At 41.7% G+C, this 16380-nt stretch overlaps 1 protein-coding gene across 2 annotated transcripts in view; it reads right to left on the reverse strand.

Annotated features, from left to right (window-relative positions):
* SGCD (sarcoglycan delta) overlaps window positions 1–16380 on the reverse strand; it is a 132182-nt gene that overhangs the window by 51322 nt on the left and 64480 nt on the right. The window lies entirely within an intron of this gene.

The following is a 16380-nucleotide window of genomic DNA, read 5'->3' on the forward strand; positions in this document are numbered from 1 at the left end:
TCCCATCAGGTCTGGAGATGGAATCATAGAAACATTAAGGCTGGAAAAGATCACTAAGATCATCAAATCAACCATCAACTCATCCCCTGTGTGCCCACTAAATGCAATAAGACATGAAGCCTATCCCACTCCTCACTTGACCACACCAATTTCTGCCTATTTTTCACATTTATGCTTTAAATGCACCTCTGGGAAAGGAGCTAGAGCAGCTGTTAACACACTGGAGTCATGCAGCTACCTGGCACCATCCGATTCAGGTACTTCTCCCACAGAGCGAAGCCAAAGGAAACCCACAGTGAAAACCATCTGGCTCCTTCTGTGTGCAAACACATCCAAGACACCTGGGAATCTGTGTTTCCTCCAGGCAGCCCAGTCCTCACGGCTGGATTTTCAAGGGCTATTAGCCACCTAGGGCACTAGCATGGGGTGAGTCCAACCTAAATCAGCCACAAGTCTAATGTGTGAGGTAGAAATTCACTGCCAGCAGTTCTTTGCAATGTCTAAAGCAGGCAGCTGAATAAACTCATTAATCAGCTAAGCCAGAGGATTAGTAGAGGGGGTGCAACAGCAAGAAAAACAGCAAGGAGATGAAAATTCTGTGCCCGTGCACTTCTTACACTGTGCTTTCATCCCAATGTTTCAAAATCTTTTCATTAAGAATGAACATTCAGGACAGGGTGTGTAGGTCAGGCATGTTCTCCTTGCTTCTCAAATTTATAAGGAGTATAATTAATATTTGTATAGATGTTTTCTGGATCACGGCAAAAGAATTAGGCTGTTTGCATATAAAGCTTAATAGGAGCACAGGGATGAACTCTTTGGAATCATGCACCAGAGCTTCAGTTGCTGGGCAAAGAGTTCCCTGCAGCAGTGAAAATAAAACTATAAAACTCACCCCAAACAATGCTGCATGTGCACAAATATTCATGACAATTTCATCAAGGTCATCTGGTCCAACTCCCCTGCAATGAGCAGGGACAAATACGACTAGCAGTGACTGCTAAAGATTTTGCTTTTTTTAATTCACTTTGGGTTCTTCTACCAAGCGCCTGGGAATTAATGCTGATGACTATTATATGGTTAATGGCAGAGTAAAAAAGATGGCTTCACGTGAAGACCTGCTTCCTCTGACATTAATTCTCTGCAGCCCTGACCACAGAACCTAATTTGAACACCACCAGAAATAGCAGTTTACTGCTACGTTTTCATTTTACATGTATAGATGAAAGATATTTTAAAGACAGATAGCTACAACATACATAATCTGGAGTCGCAGATGGGACTGTAATCACTATGAACGCTTCTGTAGCACAGAAAGGTCACGTTTTTGACTTGCACCATTTGACTTTTTTATGGAGTTAAGCAAGTAGACTAAGTGTTTTGAAAAGGCCAGGAAACCTCCTAGGCCAAATTAAGGTAGGAAAAATCATTCAAACCCCGGGACTGGTTAACTTTAAAACTCTGCTACTGATCTGCATAACAAGAGATTCGCTACAGAAGCACTACAATATAGGCCAAGTGTAGCAGAAAAAAGGCTGCCCCAAAGCAGGCTTACAAGATGAGCTAAGAGATGATAATCCATCTAAAGAAGACTTAAAATACATAACCAGAACCTGAAATGTTCATCCCAGCACAGTCATCTCATTCACTGCTTCAGAGCTCAGATTCATCCAGCTTTCTAAAAAACGAAATTTCTCTAAGAGTTATGTTTCTATTGGTCTGCAGAGAAAGACCATTTCAAGTACTTAATGCAATGCCTGCTCTCATTTCCATAATTCTTCTTCCATTAAGAAATGAAAATAGATGAAAAAAAAACCCCAAACATTTCCTTTTGCTGAAAATTCTGGAGATTTAGTGTCCATCATCTCCTGTTTACAAAGGTAACAACATGACATATTTTACGTAGTGAACTCTTAAACATTTTCCCACTGCAAGCTTAGTAATGATGCCAGCTTCCTTCAATCACACACACACAAATTAATAGACTAAAGCATTAATTCATTCTTAAAGTGGTTAGAAATCATAACTGAAAAGGGAAAACCTTTCAATTCTCTTAGCATTTCATGTTACTGTGACATGAAGTCATTCTGGTGCACTTCAGCAAATGGAAATCTAGATCAATAAGGCATCATAGAATCATAAAATCATTAAGGTGGGAAAAGACTGCTAAGACTATCTAATCCAACTGTCAACCCAGCACCACCATGCTCACTACCCCATGGCCCTCAGTGCCTGTAAAGGACCAAGAAAACCACATTCTGACTTTCTGGGGCATGCTTAGTATGTGTGTCGAAATCACAGACTTTGCAGATCTAAAGTTAGCATATGAGCATGCAATAAATAGCCATGACTGTATTTATAACACTACAAGTACATGCCACATATACAAGATATGCCACATTTCTGAAGTATAGTGGGCAATAATCCAGGTCAGAATCTTTCTAGATAAATAATATCAAAGAAATTACTCATATGTTACTCTTGGACATGATGCAAAGAAAACTGAAATGAACTGAAAACTGGATGTAATGCTCTTTTGAGTTTAGAAAAATAGAAAAAAGAATCTTTTTCTGTTTGTCTATCTGTATGTCTAAAAGCGGTTCCACTCAATTCTTCAGGAAAGCATATTTTTGATAAAATAAATCTAGTATTTCAGATCACACAACAATCCCACATATTTCCCTGCCTGCATGCTATCTGATGTGCTGAGAAATCTCTTTTTCTGTCATTTGCTCTTCACTTCTATCACAAATACTATGCTAAGGTTTCCCTGCCCCTGTCTTAAGCACTGCTCCGAGTCCAGGTGCCTGGATTACAATGCTCTTCATACTTGGATTTGGTTGTTGAAACTGTAATCTCCTTACAATGGCCATCTATGAACTTCACTGCTGTAGTGTTAGCAGAGCTATAGCTCATGTTCAAGTCATCCTGTGGCACTGCACTGAACCACAGTCTTTCATTTAACTGCCTGTGCAACTCGCAAATTGAATTAGCAGTAACTCCTTTCTGACACCATTTTACATTACAGGTTCTTTCAGTGCTCACTTGGATCATTCTGCTGGAGAAACAGAGCTACAGACATTGATGGGAATAGGATACATTCTTTTCTTTCTTCAAGTTTTCTTACTTGCTTCTGACATGTTTCAAGCATTCTCCTTGCAAGATGCTGACCCTGCACTGGGTCACGATTCCATTCACAGAACCATACATTCATTACGATTGGAAAAGACCACCAAGATCATTAAGTCCAACCATCAACCCATTATACCCATGCTCACTAACCACGTCCCTCAGTTTCTGGGAACAGGTGAGGCTGGGATCCTTTGAGGACTATTTCTCCATTTCCAGCCCACCACAAACCTACTGTTTACCTTTGCAGGAAACCTTACGTAGCAAACACTCATCATTCTGCCTATTACATCAACACTTCTTCAGTAGCAGACTCAATCATAACACAAGTGTTTGTATACAGAAAAGAAACAGCCACATCCGCACCTATTTCATAGATTAAAATGTTGAGCATACACTGCAGAATGAAGGATTTGAATAGTTCAAAAAATATGTCAAAACAGTGTAGCTTGCTTAACCACTAAGCAGGGAGGTAATCAGTAAAACACAGAAGACTGAAAAGGTATCAACTGATTGCTAGGCTTAACACATGGCAAACAAGCCCTAACAGCTCACTGGGTTTTTTTCTCTGGCTCACTTTTAGAAGAGATGCTAAAATTGCATAGATCAGAGACCAAAAGAGAAAAAACACTCTGGCAACCCTCATTTGCAGCTGAAGCAATCCCAGCTAGTGCAGTCTTTAAGGAAATTCAATAACATATGTTTTGGGGAATTATTCAAAATATGTGGAAATCTCTTTAAATTTTAACAGGCAATTTAAAAATAATGCATCACAATCAATGTCCTTCTATCTTGGATGGTTAAAAGCAATAGCTTTGATTTGATCTTATGGATTCAAAGAGTCTGCACAGTAATCGCACATGAAGCTTGTGGAAATAATGAAAATGTTGAATTTCCCGCTGGCTTGAAAAACGTAATGAGAAAAAATAAAATATTAAAGCTTCATCCAAGCTGGAGAGGAACAGTCTGGAGATGCCACTCAACCTCCATTTTCTCAGTGACATACAGAAGAACCTCTCTGCTCTCTATGTAGCCGGGCTGTCAGAGGGCAAAACCTCCTTTTCTGGAGACCAACCAGGCAGCTTGCAATGAGAGCAGAAGCATTCCTTCACCTGGCTGAGAGCCACAAACAGCCCCTCCACTTCTCTGTACCCTTGAGTGGTGTTTTAAAGAGCTGCTGATAGCTATTTGCAGGGGCTATAACAAATGCATTCCTTTTATGATCCAAATAGTCTTACTATTACTGCAACATGTAATAATAGTGCTAATAACAGAGCTAACAGCAGTGATGCATATCCCTCTGGATTGTGTTTCCTTGGGGAGGGACAACACAGAGCCTCAAACAAGGAGAGGGGGTTTAGTCCCAAGGAAGAAAAAAAACCATTGGTGTTGGTGCAGCTTCTTCTTGTAGGCACTGGGCTAAACTACTTGCAAACATCTCTCCTGCATAAATCCTTGGATGAGCAGTGATTTAATCTGCTTCCAAACAGCGCATCCAAATTGATCAAATCAGTGTCATACAGTGGTGCTGCAGACATTAAATTTCCCCCCAAGAGTCTTGTTATTTTAAGATACTCAACTAATATTTGTATAATGCTTAATCTCTTCTCTTAAAAGCTCACTGGGAAATCCTGACAGGAGTTCCTTGTGAAGACTGGGATAGATGAAACGGATTGGAATAACCGAGACGTAACTTGTAGCTTGTCTGGGCTGAGCACACAAAAAGATAAACAGCTTCACCCAAAACTTATCTTCTATCAGATAAGGGCACATTTGCTGGCAGATAGTGTAAGTCTACCTTGCCCTCTGCTTTGGCTCTACTTGCTTTGTTACTGGACAGAAAGCAGCAGAGAATCATAAAATCGTACCATCACTCAGGTTGGAAAAGACCACTGAGACCATCTAGTCCAATTGCTGACCCATCCCTACCATGTCCACTAACTTTGTCCCTCAGTGCCACATCTCCACGTTTCCTGAGAACTTCCAGTTACAGTGACCCCACCACTTCCCTGGGCAGCTTGTTCCTGCTAGAAATCTCCAGGTTTTGGTTCATTTCAAATCTCAATTCCCAGATGACTGTTGATACAGACAAGATTAAATTAGTATCACTGATCCACTTTTGTGTGTTCCAATATATGACTGAACATCTAACAGAGGAAAACACAATTGAAACTCTCACTGTAGGCCACTAAATGCAGCTTCCTAACCACAAGATGCCCAGAACGCTCTACGAGCACAGAGCAAACAAATCACTCCTGGACCTGACCCCAAGCATGCACTGCATTCCCCAAGTTCTGCCTTGGAGCATGCCTTGAAAAGCTCGGGTGGACCCCAAAAAATGGAGAAGTGAGGAAACAATCAGGTAAAGAAACCTTCTGAATTCCCAAGAGATGCTGCTGAGCAAGAACTGGCACCTCCACGAATCACAGCAAACCTCACCAGAACATCATACAGACATTGCACACCTGAAAAACACAGCACTGGGCAGCATCTGCCTTTGGTTGTGTCAACCAAGACAAGAAGACAGACTTGGGAGTATCCAACAGGACCCCAAGGTCCCACTTAGCAGCAGCCCAGCTTTCATCTGCATCAACTGAGATCCTGCACTTCCATGCCCAATTGCAAATCAGCCACCACTGTTTCTATTTAAGTTGCCATACAAATTAAAATCAACAGATCCTCCTTCTGCTTCTGACAGAGCTCCTCACAATAAGAACAGGTTTTGTCCAGGAGCCTTCTGGAGCAAAAATTTAAGTCACGTAGCTAAATCCCCAGGTGCTAGATTGAAAACATCCTTTAATATTATTTGAACATACTTTTTGTTGTTTAATCATCGAGTCTCTGCTGATCTTGATTTTGTCCTTCAAATGGCTGAGTAGAATGTTCATGTAAACTAAATCCCTTTTTTTAGTAAAACTTCTTATTTGACAGTGTAAGCTTTTCATAACAGAATGAAAGCAAAGTGTGGATGGAATTGATAACAAACATTAAAATGAAAGCTACAGAATGCCCCTGTACGTGTTATATTTCTTTCTAAAAACAATTTCTTTAAGGAAGGAGGCAATGGGTTCAGTGCAGAGGTAACAAAATGTGCTCTGTACCCTCTTGTTCCTAGAAATAAACTCTTTCCACAAGTGTCACATACCCAAGTCATGTAGCCTGGATCAGTGACAGAGCTGACACAGCCTTGACCTGCAGCTGGCATTCACGGACACAGATCTAGAAAGTCATGGGCTGACTCAACATGCTGTATTCTAACCTCTGATATTTTTGTAAGTCTTCAAATGCTTAAAGCAAAGTATTCAAGTCCCTTCTATGCAAACAAAGTACAGTCACGTTTGCAGAAAGATATACTGTGAAGCTCAGAAAAGTTAAGTAAAAACACTGTGTTCCCACCCAGTGTGACACATTTTAACAGCATATGTACTACACATGTTAGAGTTTTATGTCCAATACTACAAAGCTCCCTCTTTTATGGCACTTCTTAAAGTTTGTTTTAATGACAAAAGGAACAAAAGATAAATTTCCCACTGCTGCACTAAAGCAATTACATCTCTGACTCTTCTTTTAAAGTGCAAAGAAGGCAGGTCTATGATGTGAGATCTAAACACTAGATTCTGCTTTTGGATGGCTACCCAAAGGGTTTTACATCCTTCAAAGTGATTTATTTTTGGCAGTCCAGGGGTTCCTCTCTTTAGAAGAAATCCTGTAACGATCTCATGCAACAACAGTGTTTAGAGTGCATTGCTGCTTCTTCAAGATGCTTAATCAGCTGCTGTGAAGCTGAAAGTCGTCTGAAAACTACATTGAACCATGTCTGCTGACATTAAAAACAACATCGAAAAGATCCCCAAGGGATTACATCTGCATCAACTTCTTTGTCATCTTTTTTTTTTTTTTTTTTTTTTTTACTTTGCTGGCTCATAATACAAAGAAAAATGCAGATATGATAACAACAAATAGCCATACACATAAAAATAAAAAACTCAACTGCCAGCACAGGAATTCTGTTCTGTGTCTGCAGGGATGGGAAATCTGGATTTGTAACATCTGAAGGCTGCTGCACTTCTGCAAAACTTCCTGCACTGGCAAGGTCTCAGCTGAGCAGTGCCTGCCTGGGCTGGGACCTGAAAGAATTGAATACACTGCAGAAATCCTCCAGCCAGACAGCCCCAGACAACATCTGAAGAGAAGAGAACAGTACAGGTTATACAGTGACCAAACAATTCTGAAGATGCTTCAAGCATTTTATGTTATATTGGAGGGGATCAAAGGTGCTCAGAGGGTTAACTGCATTGCAGGGAAGCAGCTCTCCCTCATTCAGACTAAGCAGGATGAGAGCAATTGTAATGCTCTGAAACAGGATAGCAGCACATTAATCAACACTGGAAATTAGCTGGGCATTCATTACTGCTATTTATTTAAATATTTCTACAGAGAGACCTAACCACAGGAGCTGCTCATATCAGACCAAGAGAGAGCTCATACCAACCCAATCCTGCACACAGGAGGTATGGTAGCAGCACGACCATGGCTCTGTGTTAAGCTACAGCCTATTTCTGCCTCGGGCTGTCCTAGCCATGGTCAGACTCCAGTGGTGACAGATCTCCTGCTGATACACTGTATGCATGCACTGGGCAATAGAAGGGAAGGAAAGAACTGAAGAGAGCTCTGCTGAGGTTTAAAATATTCTAAATCACCCAGCTCTATAGCTACCACAACGCTCGTAACTTTTACTCCAGACAAGCGTGCAGATCTCTGTTCATGTGTTTTCATTTTTATGGCCTTTCTGGTGTGCCTGCTGCCTGCCTTAGACATCTTTTAAAACTACTGATAAATCATACCTCACTATGTATATATGCTTTTTAAAGACAATATTACAATTATACAGAACAAGTGGTTTCTGATTTATTTTCTCTTACTTATCAGCATTACTTGGACCATAGCACAACTAGAAACCATCAGAATCTCAGTCAGTCACTGAACTGAATATATATATATATATATATATATACGCTTTTCAGAGTACCTATTGTTACTACAAAGAAAGGAATGATAATATTTTCCAAAAGCCTGATTCACCAGAGACACCTGGGTTCTGTAATGCTTGCGGCACTTTTGAAGCTGTTCCTGCACTGCATAATGCCAATATATAGAGATATTTTTCTCCTTAAGTTTACTAACATGGCTACCCCTAAGCATTGATAGTACAAAGGGAAATAGTTTCAAACTAAAAGAGGGGAGATCTAGGAAGAAGTTTTTTATGATACAGGTGGTAAGGCACTGGCACTGGTTGCTCAGAGAGGTGGTAGTGCTCCATCTCTGCAGACCCAAGGTCACGTTGGAGGGGCTCTGAGCACCTGGGGAAGCTGTGGGTGTTTCTCTTCAGTGCAGGGGGGTTGGAACAGATGGGTTTTAGTGGTTCCTTCCAACTCAAACGATTCTGTGATTCCTTTGAAATCAAACTTTCTTTTGTGTTGGGTCATGGATCACTTCTGTATTAGGTTATAGATGGCCACGCCAAATTATGTATGCACGCACAACACAAAATGCAGGCAAAATCCTCACAGAGACCCCTGATGTTACCAAAATTCAGCTGCTGCTAATAAGAGTGGAATACACTTCCATCTGTCTGGACTGGGAAAAAGAATTCATGAGGCTCTGATTCATCTGCAGCCATATGCTGATATGCAGAAAATACTCATGGACACACAGACATATGCGAGGTAGCCAGCAATAGAAATCAAATCAATCACAGATCACAGCATGTGATTTGCCTAATTATGAGTAGCACCTCACATTTTTTATCGACGCAAAAAGCGCTTTGTGAATGAGCAGATGGCATTGCTATGGGATGGCACCGTCCTCAGCATTTGCAGATGCAGAACATTTACAAAGCATGCTGAAAAAATGACACAACACAAGCTGCTTCCTGGGAAAAAAGATTCAAATTGAACAAGTGTCACCAAACAAAATACATGTATTTATTGATGTTCTGAACTTATCTGATCCAGCTTCTCTCCTCAAATCAAATACACACGCGCAGGCCAGGGAGTGATGCTATCTACACATCATTAAAGTCTCTTAGATAGAACTGTCACGTGTGCTGTCTAGCATAGAAAAGCAGAGATGGAGACCAACTTGAGTCTAGTTCCAACCCGCAAACAATTTAAATCCACACAAGCAGAATCAATAGGAAGAAGCCCTGCAGAGAAAGCAATTACACTGCAAAAGCAACTATATTACAACCAGGTTACGGCTGGAAGGCAGGATGCAGAAGGCCATCCTCGCTGCTGTGATTACCCAGTGGAGCTCTTTCCAACACATCTGGTCTGTGAAGCGACAAGGGTCAGCCCAGACACGTTCCTGCAATCAGAACACTTCTGCTTCTGGACTGCTGTTACAATTATAGGGCTCTTTTTGATGAGACCTGTCCTCCAGTTTGCCATGTGCCAGGAGCAAACGTTGATCTGCGCACTGAGAAATAGGTTTGAAGGGCTCAGTGTGCTCTGCTTTTCAATAGCGTTGTGGGAGCACTAATCTCATTTCTTAGAACTGCAATTATTTATTAATTGGAGACCATGCATTTGCTATCTTATAGGACACAAAGAAAGATCATGTGACCATTCCTGAGGATAGAAAACTCAGTTTTCTATTCAAATTCTTGCATTTATTTCTGGTTTGTCTGTTTTTTCTTTCCTCTATTTTTGTTTTTTCCTCACCCCTCCCCCAAGCAGTTCCAGGCACACACTCTGCTGTGACAGGTTTGAAGCAGCTACAAAATGATTGATGAAAAACATATTTTGGCCTTGTTGTGGGAATGCTTTCTGTACAAATACATTGAGATAACTCTGTAGGGACATTTGTGGGAAAGCAGGACACAAAGAATGGCTGGGCCCATGAGCACGCCTCTGATAGAAAAGTAATTTCATCTGCTTTAATTATGATGCGGGGTTACTGCGTTGCATACATATTTGCACAGGTTGGTTTTGAATTTCTTTTTTTCTCACCACTTTGTTTCTGAAATGATGGGTACTTTGCTTTCAGGAGGATGTTTTGTCTGTCTGCATGACCAGACAGAGACATCCCTGCAGGAATAAACACCGGGGCCCAAACCATGACCTGCAGCGTGGTGACATCCATGTGTGAGTTGTCAGACAGGAGGGAGAACTGCAAATTTCTGCCCCAGGAGATGCAGAACATAGAGCAGGCAGGGCAGCACTAGACCTGGAGAGAGAAAATGGCAGATGCAGCTAAATAAATGACATGACATGGAACTGATACGGAGGGAAGATGCTAAATCCTGCTGGATGCTGCTTCACAGAACATGTGCATCTACAGAGATAACATGACAGCAGATGTCTGACCAGTGGGACACTGCATGAGCAGTAACAGGAAGCTCTGTGGTGAGATTTGACTGCATCTTGCAGCTGCCATTCAATAGACACTCTTGGGTATCAACTTCAAGGCTAAGAGAGCAGAAGAACGCACGGTACTGCTGATGAGCAAAAATACATCCCCAACCAACAGCCCTGGGGGCCGGGGAGTGGTACTTCAGTAGAAGTCAGGCTCTCAGAAGGAGCAGCAGATGCTTTTTCCATGCCTGGAAGAAGACAAGAATGTTGTTTGGGTAAATGGCGAATAATGGCAAATGCAGTCAGAGGGATGAGGATGTGTGAAGGTAGAATAGAGCACAGGAGACACATGAAAACCCAGACCCAGCATTACTCTTTGGGCAATCAGCAGGGTGGCTCAGTCCGACTGCTCGTTGCCACAGAAGACATCTGCCTCCTGATGTTTTTATTCCTGAAGTTCTTTCAAAACTCTGCAGGAGTAAAATGGATCAGTGAAGACATCCAGTCAGTGGCTCCCACCAGGAATAGGTGCAAGGATGGTCCTGACTGCCTGCTCCTCTTCTTCCTACTTGAACTAAGCTACGTTTCCCAGAATGCTGCATAATAGATAATGCTGCAGAGAAATAGAAAGCCTGCTGCCCTCTCAGCTGTGTACAACATCAAGGTTTATCATTTATAAATAACAATTGGGATCTGAAGGAAACACACACATAGCAGAAGTCACTTTACAGCAGCAGCTGGGGATTTCAGGAATGCGGCAGCATTGCAGATCCAATACTTATTATATGGTCTTTATGAAAATAGTGAAGGATGTCCTCCTAAAACCTGGAATGGATAGGCTCTGAACACTGAGCCATAGGAAGCAGAAGAGGAAATGTGTTTAGGTTAACGACAGCCATGGCTCTCTGGAAATCAAGTCACCAAACAACCTAAGGTTGATCACTTAATCTTGACCTCTAACAGCAATTTGTGTGCATTTTGATTATGGGTTATTTGGCCATTCCCTGTGTGCCTTCACCTGTGTGAACAACACATCAGTTTATTTGCTTCAAGGAAAATATCAATTGCTCTAAGGTAACGAACAGCTACGTCTACTTTGTACTTCTAGCCTGCAAAACATACCTAGAAAAGTAAACAATTTAAGAAAAATTTTTTCTTGCTCTTCGAGATGAGCCCAATCATTAGAAAAACAATAGTTTTGGCTAAAGAACTGTAAAGCTTGCTGGACATGCAGGCCTCATTCTGTTGGAGAAATGGCATCTCTTCTCCCTGAGTCAACCTGATTGTAATTTTGTTTCTCTGCTTTTAAATATTGATGTCTTATAAAGCTTCTCATTAGGAAAACACATCTTAACTCTTCAGCTATACTGCCTTGGGCTACTGTCCTGTCAGATCTTATCCAAGAGGAAGGCTCAGCTTGTATTAGTTCTTGGAAAAGACTTCTCAGGCACTGTGAAGAGTGATATGTATGATTTGATGAACAGCATGCTTCCCTCTAAAGCAGTCACAACCCCTTCATGGTGCCATGGGCACTTTTTTGGCAGCTGCTGTTGGTTTCTCAGCACAGAAGCAGAACTCATGCATTAACTACCTTTATTCCCCAAATGCCCCATGACAAGTTCATCCCTTGCCTAACTCAAGGGAGAGACGGTGGAAAAGTATCATGTTTTGCTCCATAGGAAAATGAACTAGAAATGCAGTATCAGGCAGTAGCAGGAAAGAAGAGCCTAAGTCATAAAAGCTACTTTCTTTGCATAGTTGTGGACTACAGATGAAGAATAAAGAAAAGTGTCCAATATTGATACTACACAAACCCTGGCATACATTTACTCATCACTTTCACGAACAGAGACTTACAAATCCAATTGCATCACTTGGAATAAACTTTAAACAAAACCTTCCCTTGTAGGCCATAACAAAGAACTTTCCAAACGAGGACATTTTCATCCTTAAATTACTGTAGCTTCCATGCCAGCATCTCAGGATCTTGAAGGGGAATGCTGCTCACTCCCTTTCAGAATTGCTCTGCTTCCCTTGCTAGTATGCTAGTTGTTCTCAGAGCTCCATCAGGGAAACAAATGCAGAGCTGCATGACACCTCACCTCCAATTACACTGCTTAACCATATCAGAGGCACGTGATCCATTAAAATGAATGTCTGCATGGATACAGGGCTCATCACACAACTCCTGTAGGAGCACATAAGCAAGCCACTTTGCTCACCCTCATCCCTATTGCTTGTCCACTCTACCTATTGACAGCACAGAGCCCTTTGGGAGGGGTTGCCTTTGTGCTTGCACAGTGTCAGGCAGAATGGACTCCCACCAGTGGCTTCGCTGCCACATACATGGAAAATCTGTAGAAATCACAGGGCATGATCCAGGAAAAAAGCCTATGTACACTCACCTTTCTGCATCTAAATAGTCACACCAACATCAATAAAGTAATCGATGTCTGTAAAGAATGCGTATAATTAAATATCTGATTAGACTGAAGACCAAATCAAGGATTCCCTGACACACCTGAATGCCTGTCTCTCTGACTAGATTTAAAGCCTCTTTTATCACATATGTATTAGCATCCTGCACCCCAACAGTGTGCCACTAACACCAGCATGGGATTGTCCCTTGCTGAAAGATACTAGTCCAGGGGAGCAGCAGGCAGGCACAGCCCCAGACAAATAAAGATTGAAAATAGAGATGTTCCAACCGGGAAGATGTTAGCAGCCAAAGAAATCTCATTTTTACTTTCAAAAGATACAATTCAGTTTTCCCAAGAGCCTCAACCAATTTGTCCTAAAAGAACAGGAGCAAATTCAGCGTTGTTCTTGTTTTATCCTGAGCTCCTTCTCCAAATCCAACATCTGTCATCTAGAAGCAGAACAATCAGAGAAACTCTTATTACTGGCAAAGGAGCTGGAAAATGAAACCTGGAAGGTCTGATTTTTGCTTCCTATTGCAAATCAAAGAGCAGCCAACTGAACTGTCTGTAAAACCTGTTGTGTGTGCCTGCACTTGCTAATGACAGCACAGCTTGTCTTGTCAAGTAACACTTGCCTTATGAAATACATAACTTTGCTTCTGAAATAGTTCTGATAGCAGATTTGCAGCAGTGTTTGCTGTCCTGTGGTAAGAGGACATGAATCTCTGCTTTGAGGGTTCTTGGAAACATCAGAAAACACCTCACTGTTTCTTTACAATTGGATCTCACTATTTGCCTTTTAGCGCTTCCTGAATCATTCTGTCTCTATCTTCTATCTACGCTGTATGAAGTTTTATTCCTTTTTGACTTTTCAGTATTAAGAAGTTGCTTATATACTTTGGGATTTTCAAAGCAGCCAGGATCCTGACTGCCAGCAGCGATGTCTAGACACTGGAAATCCTTACGCTCAAAGCTTTCGCCCACGAGAGAAAGAAATGCAGCAGTACACAACCGCACCCCTTTCCCTGAGCAATTTCAGGTGCTTTGGAAAGCTTACCTCCTTCTCAGCCTATTGCTTGTTAAGATGAAATTTGGATCATGTTTTGGACTGAAAATTCAAGACTACTGTACAAATGCCTCCAATCCCATGGGTTGGCTCAGGTTGCTTGTAATCAAATACCAGCGTAGCTTCTCTATTAACAGTAATGTCTGTTGAGTAAGAACAGGAGGCAATAAAAAACCAGATCAGTAGGTGAGACTGATGTATCTCATGTTCAACCCCAAGTAATCTTTCTTTTTTTAATATTAAACACAGAAAAATAAGGATGGTGTACAGCTCCTACAGGTATGCATGCCTGTAGGAATAATGAGAGTCCATAATAAATGGCTAATTAAGAAAAATGAGCTTCAAACAACCTTCCATGCTCATTCACAGAGGTAGCACACAAGTTGGAGGTGCTGAACCTAAGCTGAAATAACAGATGCCGAAACTGTTGTGCATGTTGGAGGACAGGAAGAAACTGCCTGCCAAATTCATTCAGCTCAGCCATTTTTTCTTTCAACTTTAAAATCAATAAATCCATGTCTTTTCCTTTTTCTTGTGGAGGAATAAACTAAACCAAATGCTCATTCCCCTCTAGGTTCTAGTGCCTGCACTCTTTTCTCAAGGATCACGACTCAGCTAAAAACACAGCGTTAGCTGATTTGCAATATTTCTGTGGGTATACAGCCCTGACACAACTCAGTCCTGCTGTCAAACTCTTCAGAGCTGAAATGCTCTGGGATCATGGTAAAAATGCAATGCAAAAGCTCTGAGAACATGGAGCATCCAGCCTTAACCTCACAGCTCACTTTGAGCTGTGGTGCACATCGCTTGTTTTTATGACCACTGAGTTCAGCTGCAAATGTCTGAAATGAAGAGGGGAAAGGAATCAGATCAGAACAGCAAAACAAACACAATCTGAACATCTCCCCACATTTCATACAACCAACTCAAGCGAAGAAATTTCACCTATCGAAGGGAAAAAAAGTCATTCAAACTCAGAGATTATTTGGGAAATTCTCACTCTCTGTGTTTGGCTTTGGGGCTGCAACAACTGCATGGCCCAAACTGCCCACTTGGGAGACAAAAACCACAGACTGCAAGTGCTTATCCCATCTGCGAGCACAGATACTTCTGCAAGGACCACATTGGGTCCCCACTGAAGTTAGGACCAGAAGGTACAAAAGCATTGTGCCCACGGTTAGTATGCCCATGATGAAAATAGAGACAAAAGCCAAGGTGGGTAGCCCACTTGGCACAGCTGATTGACTTTAATAGGTGTTGATTACACTGCTCATATTGCATGAAATTAAAAAGCTTACAAATGTTATGAGCCATTACCCTTCCATTTAAAAGAGCTTATGACATGTTACAAACATTTAATGAAATCCTTTTCAAAATGCCACGGGCAGCCTCCACGAGACTTCTGCTTTGAAATAGAAGTTGTAGAGCTATTTCAAAAACTTAGTTTACTTCAGAGCTTCCCCTCTCTTTCTTCTGTGGGCTACTCAAAGACATTTGGCAGCTGGTGGGATGCTCAGCTGCACGTTGTGCTCTCAGTGTGCAGCACATAACAGCAGCTCGTTAGACAAACGACAGGAAACACACAAAGCAAGATGTAATTCTGGTGTGATTGGAAGTGCTCCTTCTGCCAGCCTGCAAAATTTCCTTCTAAATTCAAAGCTAAGAAACTTGTGGCCAATATTACTGTGAAGCTAGGGAAATGTTTTCACAGTTGCTGTAAAATTTGCTTAAACTTCCACCTTTTTAGCACACTGAAAATGTCACAGTAACTGCCCCCAGAGCTCTGGGGCAACCAAAGTTCAACCTGAAGTAGGATCTCTGGATTTTATTGCTTGAGAATGAAATTTATTAAGAGGAAAGCATATCAGATTTATAAATCCCACTGGATGCTCGCAGCCTATTGCAATACAGAGAGTCAAATCTGCTTCAGGTGGTGATGGCAACAGTGTCCGTGCATCAGGTGAGGGTGCTTCTGCCAAAGTGATGCCTTTTCCGACTTGCTCAGCTGCTTCTGTTTATTTTTACTGCTTTGTCTCCGAAAGAAGAGCCCCCCCTTGCTCCTGCTGATAGGACAAGAAAGAATGGCCTCAGGTTGCACAAGAGGAGGTTGAGATTGGATATTAGGAACCATTTCTTCTCAGAAAGAGCAGTGATGCAGTGGCATAAGCTGCCCAGGGAAGTGGTGGGATCACCGTCCCTGGAGGTGTTCAAGAAACGTGGAGATGTGGCACTGAGGGATGTGGTTTAGTGGCAATGATGGGGGTGGTGGGTCTTGGTGATCCAAGAGGTATTCTCCAACCTTAATGAATCTAAACTTCTGTGATAATGGATGGGCAAGCAAGATTCAGGCTTGAGTCTTGAACAAAGGCATTTGTTCCAAAATCATACTGGCACACATTCTAACAACAAG

This window comes from Meleagris gallopavo, chromosome 15 (genome assembly GCF_905368555.1).
Source record: "Meleagris gallopavo chromosome 15, MGAL_WU_HG_1.1, whole genome shotgun sequence".
Lineage (NCBI taxonomy): Eukaryota > Metazoa > Chordata > Aves > Galliformes > Phasianidae > Meleagris > Meleagris gallopavo.